General features: G+C 38.3%; 1 pseudogene across 1 annotated transcript; it reads left to right on the top strand.

The window, feature by feature from the left end:
• Positions 1–495: 495 nt before the first annotated feature.
• Positions 496–4,044, top strand: LOC143546114 (uncharacterized; annotated as a pseudogene). Its single transcript, XR_013137557.1, has 2 exons — positions 496–3,117; positions 3,359–4,044. The product of XR_013137557.1 is annotated as an uncharacterized LOC143546114 (transcript).
• Positions 4,045–12,346: the final 8,302 nt, after the last annotated feature.

Here is a 12,346-nt window from a genome sequence, read left to right as displayed (position 1 = left end):
TTTTAATAATACGTTTTTTGAATATATTTATAAAAAAATAAAAAAAATTCGCTGGAGCCCCTCCACACCGGGGCCAGGGGCTCCAACGGGGGCTCCAACACCCCCTTTATCCAGTTTCTCTCTCTGCCACACGTCATAATATTATTGGTTGGAGCCCCCATTAAAGCCCCCATTAAAGCCACCCACACCCCTCAGCCTAATAGCAATGGCACTTGTAATAATACGTTAACGGTATAATATATTTGAAATTAAGAGTGGTAATAAAAAGGAATTTAAAACAAGGGTTCAAACTTCAAACATATTAAAATAATAATTATTGAATTATTTTTATATCTTTATTTTAGTATATTAATATAAAAATAGGAGAGCTGCTAGAAGTTGCCAATTCTCGAACTAAATCATGCACTACTAGTTTACTTCAAAGTCACCCTTATTTGAATAATAACAATAATACCAACACACAACTTTTCATATCATCCTTGTTGACACACCACCATGCCAACTCCAACACCAACACCAACACCACCGCCACCGTCAACTTTCTTCCCTCTATGTTTATCACTAATATTACTAACCAACACCACCTTCTGTTTGAACCAAGAAGGTGTTGACTTACTTCAAGCAAAATCCAGCCTCTCCGACCCCAGCGGAATCCTGTCAGACTGGAACCCCACCGACAAAACCCCGTGCAACTGGACCGGAATCACCTGCAGCCAACACAGCAGCGTTGTTTCCATCAACCTCCCTTCGGCCTCCCTTGCCGGAACTTTCCCCACCGACTTCTGCCGTCTTCCGTCCCTCACCGCCCTCTCGCTCCCCGACAACTCCCTCAAATCCACGATTCCGACCACCATCTCCGAGTGCCGGAATCTCACGTACCTCGACCTGTCAGCTAATTACTTCGAGGGTCTCATCCCGTCCACCCTCCCAGATATTCCTGACATCGCTTACGTCGATTTCCAAGACAACAGTCTCTCCGGTGAAATTCCAGCCTCTTTCGGAACATTCCGACGACTGGAGACACTTAACCTAACCAACAACCTATTCAACGGCTCATTCCCGGTTGTTCTAACCAACGTAACGACTTTAAAAGAGCTCGTTCTCGCTTACAACCCTTTCGTACCGGGTCCAATCCCCCCCGAACTAGGGAACCTTACGAATACTGAACACATGTGGTTAAGTTCATGCGGGTTCGTGGGAACAATACCCGCCACATTTTCACGGTTGATGAAACTTGCAAACCTTGAGCTCTCATACAACTCGCTCACCGGGCCGTTTCCAGACATAGCGTTTGATCTCCGTAACCTGTACCAGCTGGAGCTGTATAAAATTCGTTTTCTGGTCAGCTGCCGAAAAAAGGCTGGTCAAATCTGACGGCTTTGAGAAGGATTGACCTCTCGATTAACAGCTTCTCGGGAGCCATACCGGTTGACTTATGCAAGTTACCATTGTCGTCACTCGGGTTATCGGATAATAAACTGGAAGGTTTGATCCCTGAAAGCTTAGCTAAATCACCAAATTTGTATGATTTGAGGCTATTCCATAATTCGCTGACCGGTCCAATTCCCAGTGGCTTAGGAAAGCTTTCGCCGATGACGACGATTGACCTTTCGTATAACAAGTTGTTTGGGGAAATCCCGAGTGGTTTGTGCGAAAACGGGGAGCTGTATGATCTTATTTTGATCGGAAATGATTTTTCCGGAGAGATTCCGGAGAGTTTAGGGGGATGCAAGAGTTTAGGGAGAGTTAGGCTGAGCGAGAACAGGCTTTCCGGTGAAGTTCCGGCGGGAATATGGATTTTGCCTCATGTTTATCATCTGGATCTTGGTAATAATTTGTTATCGGGTAATCTGTCTTCCATCGTTTCCGGTGGGCGTAATCTTTCGTCGATTACTATTTCAAGGAACCAGTTTTCCGGTGGCATACCGGATGGAATAGGATCTTTAACCAATTTGGTTGAGTTCATAGCCAATGATAATAAGTTCACCGGGGGGATTCCGGAATCGTTGTTCAAGTTGAATCATTTGGGGAAACTTGATCTTAGCAGAAACAATCTTTCAGGTCCGATCCCGATGGAAATCGAGTCGCTTAAAGAGCTAAACGAGCTTAATCTAGCCAACAATAACTTCACAGGCGACATCCCGAACCAAATTGGTAACCTCCCGGTGCTTAATTATCTTGATCTTTCGGGTAATTCTTTATCCGGGAAAATTCCATCTGGGTTAGCAAGTTTGATGCTAATCACATTGAATTTGTCGAATAATCACCTTTCGGGAGAGATCTCGCCCGTGTTTCAAAAAGACGTTTACCGTGACAGTTTTTTGGGTAATCAGGATTTATGTGGCGGGTTTGGTCCTCGTTGTGTTATGAACAATAGTAAATCAAAGAGTAATAACCATAACCTATGGTTGCTTAGGTTCATATTCGTGTTTGCTGGAGTCGTGCTTGTTATCGGTGTGGTTTGGTTCGTTTTCAAGTATCGTAGCATCAAGAAAACAAGCCAAAGCGTGTCAATATCGAAGTGGAGATCGTTTCATAAGTTGGGTTTTAGTGAAATTGAAATCATTCATCTTTTGAATGAGAATAATGTTATAGGAAGTGGCGAGTCCAGGAAGGTGTACAAAGCCGTTCTTAGCAACGGTGAGACCGTTGCGGTTAAGAAGTTGTGGGACCAGTCGGCTAAGAATGAAGACGGTGCCAAAATGGGTTCACAGAAAGACGAGTTCGAAAGTGAAGTCGAGACTTTAGGGAAGATTAGGCATAAAAATATAGTTAGATTATGGTGTTGTTTCAAGAGCGGGAACTCGAGGCTTTTGGTGTACGAGTACATGCCGAATGGAAGTTTAGGTGATATGTTGCATAGCACGAAAGGTCGATTATTGGGCTGGTCAATGCGAGTCAAGATCGTTGTTGATGCGGCCGAAGGGTTGTCATATTTGCATCATGACTGTGTTCCTCCGATTGTTCATAGGGACGTTAAGTCGAATAATATATTGCTTGAAGAAGATTTTGGGGCTAGAATTGCTGATTTTGGTGTCGCTAAGTTCATCAAGTTAGCTGATAAAGGGTCGGAATCGATGTCGGTTATTGCTGGTTCGCGTGGTTATATTGCTCCTGGTACGGTAATTTTATCGATTTAAGTTGTGTATTAATCACAACCAGTCATATTAGACGCGAAAAAATTACGGTAGGGTTGGATAAAAAGGTCAAACGACAAACTATTTCGTCAAAATAATGACTAAACTTTTATGAAAAATTATTCTGATTTCTGAAGGTCATTGAGGATATTTTTTTTTCTATTTTAGCTTTTAGTTTGTGGAGGCTTTTTTTAAATATTTTTTTATAATTCTCCGTTCAGAATATGCATACACTCTCCGTGTGACTGAGAAGAGTGATATATACAGCTTTGGAGTCGTGATCTTGGAGCTAGTGACCGGAAGAAAACCAATAGACCCGACATATGGTGAGTGGGATCTAATCACATGGGTCCAAACTACGGTTAACCAAAAGGGGTATGACCATGTGGTAGATCCTGAACTTGAATATGAGCCCAAAGAGCAAATCTATAGGGTTCTTGATATCGGTATATTATGCGTTAACCCCCTTCCAATGAACCGACCTTCAATGAGAACCGTAGTGAAATTGCTTCAAGAATCCACAGTCGATGGTAAACTAAAACCTACCATAAACAAAGATGGGAAAGTAACTCCTTGTTTTGAAGAAGATTGTTCTGATGAGGCAAGTTTGGTTTGATTGAAGACACCTCATATTGGTTTAGAGAGAGTTCTACATAAAACACAAAGAGTTTGTAGATCAGGCACTGAAATGATGTACATTGTGCACAAAATGTGTTGTACATTGTCACTTATACGAGGGAGATTTTTAGGACTAGCAGCGGTTAAAGTTATAGTTTCTAGTAAATAGGTATTATGTGATCGTATAGTTTGAAAAAAGTATTCTCCTAAAAGTTTATCATTGTAGTTGTTTTTCTTCTATAGTCGTACAATCGATGTTGTAATAGTTTTAACCAATGTTATTATAATTAGACCGGATGTCTTTACCGGTCCATTGGACCAATAGAACTAAATAACTAGGGGTGTTTTTCGGGTTTCAAAGTTTTAAATCTTAACCCAAAACCCAACACAAATCTCTCACGAGTTTTTCGGGTTCAGGTTTTTTCGGGTTAGGTGAATTGGGTTTCGAGTATCCTTGAAAAAAACACAAAACCAAAAAAAGATTAAAAACTAACATATTATAACATATTTTTCTTTGCTTATAACACATATAATCGAATAATAAACTAACCTAACTTGATAAAACAATTCAAAAGAAGTGTAAAACTAACTCGAACCATACTCGTATTCTATCGGGCGTGATTTGGTTGTTCGATTACGGGTGCTATTAGTATTAGTAATAAACGGAATTCATAAATTAATAATAAGCAATCGATCCATAATAGTAAGAATGACAACAGTCGATTAGAACCAGATTTTGATAACTTAGTGAGTAAGACTTATCCTGTTATACATAAAAATAATTAAAAGTTTATTCGGGTTTTTCGAGTTGACCCAAATCTTCTAAATCAAACCCAAAACCAACCCGAATTACTTATGTTCGGGTTAGTCTTTTCTCAGGTTCGGGTTTTATTAGTCGGGTTAGTTCGGGTTCGAGTACGAGTTTTTTCGGGTTGGATTTCGGGTAAAAGTGACAACCCTACAAATAACGTCACCGTAAATTTAGAAATATAGACATCACAAACAAAAAATAAACAATAAGAATCCAAAACCTTTTTTTAAAATTAAAGATTGAAAAAGGTTCATAAATTTTAAAAGGAAAAAAGAACTATTCTCTGTTTCTAACTATTATGTGATTCTTTTTGTAAACTTGAAAATAAGGTTAAAAACATGAAGACAGTTTTATGACTAATCTAATGGTCATGTTACATATATTCTAGAGCGTAACCAAATAGTCATGTCAATCTATTTTGGTTTGTTACTTTTGGAGTTGAAGAAGCAAATTATGTAGGACTGGATTCTAAACACTTATCACTATAGCTAGTTGATCGAATCTAGCAAAATAGACCGTTGTTAGGGTGGCTACAAGGAAAGTATTCACACGATCACATTTCGGCATGAGACTCGATATCATAATATCAACAATAAAGTGTGTGTGAGAGAGTTTAGTGAGAGAGTGAATCACAATATATTAAAAAGACCATGTATACCAAGGCCGCTACCCGATGTAATTATCTCTTTGGAATTTTAAGATTTGTTATTGAATTTTGTATTTTTAATTGTATAACATAATTATCTCCAATTTGGGTATGTATAGGAGTTGTTACTTGTTAACGTTTAAAAGTATTCCTAACTCATCCCTTAAATTTATGTGAGGAGAATTTGTAAATTATACAGTGGGGTTTTGAGTGGTTGCGAGTAGAAGTGGGCAAATAAACCTGTTAACCGAACCGACCCAAAAACCGAATCGAAACCGAACCATGGAACCGATTGAAACCGTCGGTTTGGAACCGGTTTGTAATTTTCTTCATCAAAACCGGTTCCAAACCAGTTAACCGAACTGAAACCGGCCAAAACCGGGCAAAAACATGTCAAAACCCGAACCAAAACCGATCAAAACCCGAACTGAAACCGATCGTAACATGATATGAAACCAGTTTCAACCCGAACCGAAACCAATCATAAACTGGTTTTGACTTTTGTTAACAAAACCGAACCGATTTTAACCCAAGCCGGTTTTGAGTTTTAAACTGGTTTGTGCACCATAGTTGTGAGTGTAGATTATAGGAGGGAGAAAGAAAATGTAGTGGTTTTTTTCGTAAATTTGGGAAAATTTTGTTTGTCCATATTTATTTTTTAATATTTGTTGAATTAGCTGTAAGTAGAAGAGAGAAAAACTGTAATGATAAATGTATAAAACTATTATATAATTGAATAAGAGAAAAAAATATAGTGTTTTATAGTGTAATTATAGATATGAGTATGAGCTGAGAATGCTCTAAAAACATTCCCAACCCATCCCCTAAATTTATGTGAGGAAAGTTTGTAAATTATAGGGTGGAGTTTCAAGTAGTTGTGAGTGTAATTTATAGGGGTGGAGCAAGAAAATGTAGTGATTTTTTTGTAAATATGGAAGACTTTGGTTGTCCCTATTTATTTTTTAATATTTGTTGAATTGGTTGTGAGTAGATGAGAGAGAAAACTGTAATGATAAATGTATACAAAATATTTATTAATTAAATATGAAAGAGAAGTATAGTGTTTTGTAATGTAATTATATAGATGAGGTTGAGGGACGTGCTGGGAATACTCTAAGGTTGCTAATTAAGGGAATGTAACATCCCGAAATTTCCAAGTAATATTAATTATGTTAAGAGAAAGTTTACCCGGGTTATCAGGAAATAAATAAAAGAATAGGAGTTGGTATGGGTCGGGCTAGTGTCGGGTAATGGATGTGGGTTATGGACTTGGATTAATAGAGATGGGTTAAATGAGAATGGGCCTTAGGTCCATGGGATTTCAGGGATATAAGTATCCCCTAAACCCAAAATATCTTTCATTTTTCACCAAACTCCCTAACACACACACCACACACTAACTTCGCCGGAACCGGGCCGAGCCAAGGGAAGAATCGGGCAGGTCCAAGAGAAAGAGATTAGAGTGCTAGCAGGTTAACGAGATCCAACAAGCTCAAAGTCAGCCGAGCTCAGATAGAGAAGGGATTTACAGCTATCAGAAAAAGAAGCAGAATTCAGGTGAGTTTCTAGCCCCTTTCTCTGTGACGTTTTTCGGGGCTGTGTGCATACTCAATATGTTTGTTAATACACTTATCCTAAGAGAAAAGTGTATGCCTTATATGGATAATGCGAAATATATGAATGATTGCTTGAAGGTACGTGAACGATCTTCGGATATTGCACGTACTGTCAGGTTGCAGCGCTAAGAATAAGGTAAGTATGTTATGTATGTTTATGTGTATGAACATGATAGAGATAATAGAAGAAAGAAATGATAACGTATGGTTGTATGGTTACGAAGAGGGTACCGAGCCCTAGTAATACTCGAGGAATGTAGGGCGTAATGCTCTTTATAACGTAAGATATGAAAGTAAGATAATACTAAAGAAAGTAAGAAAGTATGAACGAAAGGATATAATTTTATGTGTATGCCTTATATGGATAATGTGAAATATATGAATGATTGCTTGATGGTACGTGAACGATCTTCGGATATTGCACGTATCGTCAAGGGAAGTGACTAGCTCCTTACATGGATATTAAATAATAAAGTATAGTGTTCCTTTTATGGAAGGTATAGTGTTCCTTTTATGGAAGGTATAGTGTTCCTTTTATGGAAAGTATAGTGTTCCTTTTATGGAAGGTATAGTGTTCCTTTTATTGAAGGTATAGTGTTCCTTTTATGGAAGGTATAGTGTTCCTTTTATGGAAGGTAAAGTGTTCCTTCTATGGATAGTATAGTGTTCCTCCTATGGAAAGTATATATGGTAGGGTAATGGTAATGGTTCTTTTAAATAAATATTACGTGACGATCCTCCTATGGATATTTATACAAGGTTAAGGTAGTAATATGTGTCTTCGGAAACGGGAAGTAATATATGAGAATAGATTGTATGTTGCCTGATTAACTAGAACTCACTCAGCGTAGCTGACTTTTAGTATGCACGCGGGTGAGCTGATTATAGAGTTAGCATGAGGTTGACACACGGCATGGATCGAACGGCTGGCATCTGAAGAAAGAAGTAAAGATGTTTTAAATATAAAGTTTTGTGTTATGGTATCAAAGAAAAGATTTAATGTTTTGTAACAAATGATTGATGTTTTATATTCCGCGAAAAGTTTTAATAAACTCTGATTTGAAGGACTGTGTTTATGAGTAAATCCGACGCTAAAGTAGGGCTACCGGGTTCGGGGCCTTACAAGTTGGTATCAGAGCAAAGTTCGAGAGATTTAAGCATCCTACATGCTTAGACTCGAACAGAGAATGGGATTTAAGTAAGAAAGGAAAGAAGATGCCAGTTCAAGAATGCCATGTGTCGCTCATGCAAGATCAGTACAGGTAAGGTGTATGATTAAATGATATATGTTAATGAGAAAGAAAAGATACGTGAACGACAGGGATAGGAATAATTGATTGTTTGATTTGACAAACTGCTTAAGTAGAACCAGCACAAATAGACTCATAAAGGGAAGTGTATGGGACACGGAAAGTAACGTGATCAGCTAATCACAACTGGCCACTGTTATTACCTGTTAGCCTTACTATCCTTGTACTAGATAGTTCCTTGAGTGATGATGTTTGTGTTTTCCCTTTTAGAATACTAATGGCTGGAGCAAAAAGGTTTGTTGGTAAGGGAGGTCACACTGGACGTCCTCTTGGAATACGCGTTGTCCGAGAACCATCTGAAGAACTAGTTACTACCACGAAAAAGGATAAAAGTGAAACTTTGCAAGGACCAAGCAGCAATGAAGGGTATCAGCTGGATCCTGTTACTCAATTTGCCATTTCTTACGCTGTAGCTGCTGCAGAGAAGAAATTTCGTACTGACAAGTCTGCCGAAAACCATGCAAGGGCCACTGAGAAGGCAGGAGAAGACGGTAAGAAGGGTGATGATGATAAGGGAGGAGCGAAAGGAACCAAAGGATCTGTAGATGTCGTGGAGTATGCGGGGAAAAAGATACCAAAGGTCGCGGGAAGGGAAACATGCAAAGTGTGCGGGAAGATGCACCTAGGAGAATGCAAGGCTGGTCCAAATCAGTGCTACCGATGTGGGAAGAAGGGACACATAACTCGTTATTGCACCGAGGACCAGAAATGTTATAAGTGTGGTAAGTCGGGTCACTTTGCTAGGGATTGTGGGGGAGCAAGAACGGTGGGGGAAAAGAAGGAAAAGAAATGGGCTACCTCTGCTAAGCGGTCTGGCGTGATGGTGACAACAACTGATGAGAGGAAGGCCAAGGTTGGGAACAAGGATGCATGTAAGACATGTGGGCGAGTGCACCAGGGAGAATGCAAGACTGGGACAGACAGGTGCTATCGGTGTGGAAAGAGTGGGCATTATTCTCGAGAATGCCCTGATCGTCCAAAGTGCTTCAAATGCGGAAAAGCTGACCACATGGCTAGGGATTGCAAGGAATCAGGGGCGGGAGGTGCGAAAGGATGAAGACTTGGGGAAACTGCAGAGAGAAACACCTGATGAAGGAATAATTGCTCATGCAATGGTTTTATTAAGTTACTTTTGCTTAAGGACTTGTTTTGTGTTAGGGTTTAAAACTTATGTTTATCTGTGACGTGTAATATATTGAGTTTGGTTATGAATGATTATTATGCTATGATGAAAGGTTGTTTTAGACAATAGTGTTAAAAGTACTAATCAAAGCCCTTGGAGGTATGAGATGAGTTGTGGTACATCGACGGTCTCATGGACAAGCTACCTTAAATAGCTAAAACACATGACCACCATTCGATGACTGCAAAGTCGGAAGTAAGAAGGATAACTCAGAAAGCGAAGGCGATTCAATAAAGCGTGTAAATATAAGAAGTTTTCCTTTTATAGGGAATAAGTTAGGTTTCGGGGACGAAACCTCTTTAAGGAGGGAAGACTTGTAACATCCCGAAATTTCCAAGTAATATTAATTATGTTACTTAATAATAGAGAGAAAGTTTACCCGGGTTATCAGGAAATAAATAAAAGAATAGGAGTTGGTATGGGTCGGGCTAGTGTCGGGTAATGGATGTGGGTTATGGACTTGGATTAATAGAGATGGGTTAAATGAGAATGGGCCTTAGGTCCATGGGATTTCAGGGATATAAGTATCCCCTAAACCCAAAATATCTTTCATTTTTCACCAAACTCCCTAACACACACACCACACACTAACTTCGCCGGAACCGGGCCGAGCCAAGGGAAGAATCGGGCAGGTCCAAGAGAAAGAGATTAGAGTGCTAGCAGGTTAACGAGATCCAACAAGCTCAAAGTCAGCCGAGCTCAGATAGAGAAGGGATTTACAGCTATCAGAAAAAGAAGCAGAATTCAGGTGAGTTTCTAGCCCCTTTCTCTGTGACGTTTTTCGGGGCTGTGTGCATACTCAATATGTTTGTTAATACACTTATCCTAAGAGAAAAGTGTATGCCTTATATGGATAATGCGAAATATATGAATGATTGCTTGAAGGTACGTGAACGATCTTCGGATATTGCACGTACTGTCAGGTTGCAGCGCTAAGAATAAGGTAAGTATGTTATGTATGTTTATGTGTATGAACATGATAGAGATAATAGAAGAAAGAAATGATAACGTATGGTTGTATGGTTACGAAGAGGGTACCGAGCCCTAGTAATACTCGAGGAATGTAGGGCGTAATGCTCTTTATAACGTAAGATATGAAAGTAAGATAATACTAAAGAAAGTAAGAAAGTATGAACGAAAGGATATAATTTTATGTGTATGCCTTATATGGATAATGTGAAATATATGAATGATTGCTTGATGGTACGTGAACGATCTTCGGATATTGCACGTATCGTCAAGGGAAGTGACTAGCTCCTTACATGGATATTAAATAATAAAGTATAGTGTTCCTTTTATGGAAGGTATAGTGTTCCTTTTATGGAAGGTATAGTGTTCCTTTTATGGAAAGTATAGTGTTCCTTTTATGGAAGGTATAGTGTTCCTTTTATTGAAGGTATAGTGTTCCTTTTATGGAAGGTATAGTGTTCCTTTTATGGAAGGTAAAGTGTTCCTTCTATGGATAGTATAGTGTTCCTCCTATGGAAAGTATATATGGTAGGGTAATGGTAATGGTTCTTTTAAATAAATATTACGTGACGATCCTCCTATGGATATTTATACAAGGTTAAGGTAGTAATATGTGTCTTCGGAAACGGGAAGTAATATATGAGAATAGATTGTATGTTGCCTGATTAACTAGAACTCACTCAGCGTAGCTGACTTTTAGTATGCACGCGGGTGAGCTGATTATAGAGTTAGCATGAGGTTGACACACGGCATGGATCGAACGGCTGGCATCTGAAGAAAGAATTAAAGATGTTTTAAATATAAAGTTTTGTGTTTTGGTATCAAAGAAAAGATTTAATGTTTTGTAACAAATGATTGATGTTTTATATTCCGCGAAAAGTTTTAATAAACTCTGATTTGAAGGACTGTGTTTATGAGTAAATCCGACGCTAAAGTAGGGCTACCGGGTTCGGGGCCTTACAGGGAACCTTTTTAAGATTATCATTAGTTGTAGTGAAGTGATCATATAAGTTTCTAACTATTTTTTTTTTGTTAATTTAAAACATAGTTGTTCTCTAGTTTCAACTAGAAATTTACCCGGCGCATTGCGTTAGGCATATCGGTATAATCTAGGTGGTGGTAAAACTCAAGTGTTGTCAGTCTCGAGCATTGAGATGATAAGTCGACATGAATTCAGTCGGTTTTTTATCATACCATAACTAAACTAAAAATAGCAGTTGGTCAGTTTTCGTTACGGTGGTACTGTAACTAAAACAAAAGGCAGTGACGTCATATATATATATATATATATATATATATATATATATATATATAGGGGAAGGTTATTTTGAGAACCATAGTTAGTTTTAAGAACTTAATTTTGAACCACACATTTAATTAAATTATATGAAATATGTGGCTGAGATTAAATCTAATTAAAAAATAAAGCAGGAGAGAGAATAAGTATTTTTGATAATTACACAAGTTTAAACGTTAGTTACACATTTGTAAAAAGTCGATTCGATGTGTAAAACAATACTGTAATTTTTTGTACATAACTTACACTTACGTATTACACATGTGTAAAAAAAATTCGAAAAAAAAATTTGTTACCTTGAGTTCTTTCGAGTTCTTAAAACTCAAAGTGGTTCTCAAAAGAAATGAATCATATATATATATATATATAACTAAGTTTTTAACCGGCGCGTTGCGTCGGGTAAATCGGTAAAACCCGAGCAGTGGTAAAACCCAAGAGTTGAGTCGGTAAGTAAACGCAAATTCGGTCGGTTTCGGTTAAATGTGATATTGTAGATAAACTAAAAAAAATGAGTTGCTACCAAGGCCTCAAACTTGGGTTGAAAGCTGGCACAAACAATTACTTTTACCAACAAAACCACCCAGCCTAAACCAACGCATGTGCTACCTTTAAAAACCATTAATACATATACAAAAACAAACATAAATAACACAATTAAAAAAAATATAACAACGATTTTGTGCATAAAGGACTCGAACCTACGTTGCAAGCCGGCACAAACAGCTTCACCTACCAACCCAGCCAACACCAATGCGTGTT

The sequence above is a fragment of the Bidens hawaiensis genome, unplaced genomic scaffold (assembly GCF_021521415.1).
Source record: "Bidens hawaiensis isolate Kalapana, Puna unplaced genomic scaffold, B.hawaiensis_p1.1 tig00014207_1, whole genome shotgun sequence".
Classification (NCBI taxonomy): domain Eukaryota; kingdom Viridiplantae; phylum Streptophyta; class Magnoliopsida; order Asterales; family Asteraceae; genus Bidens; species Bidens hawaiensis.
This window is presented reverse-complemented; position numbering and strand designations above follow the sequence as displayed.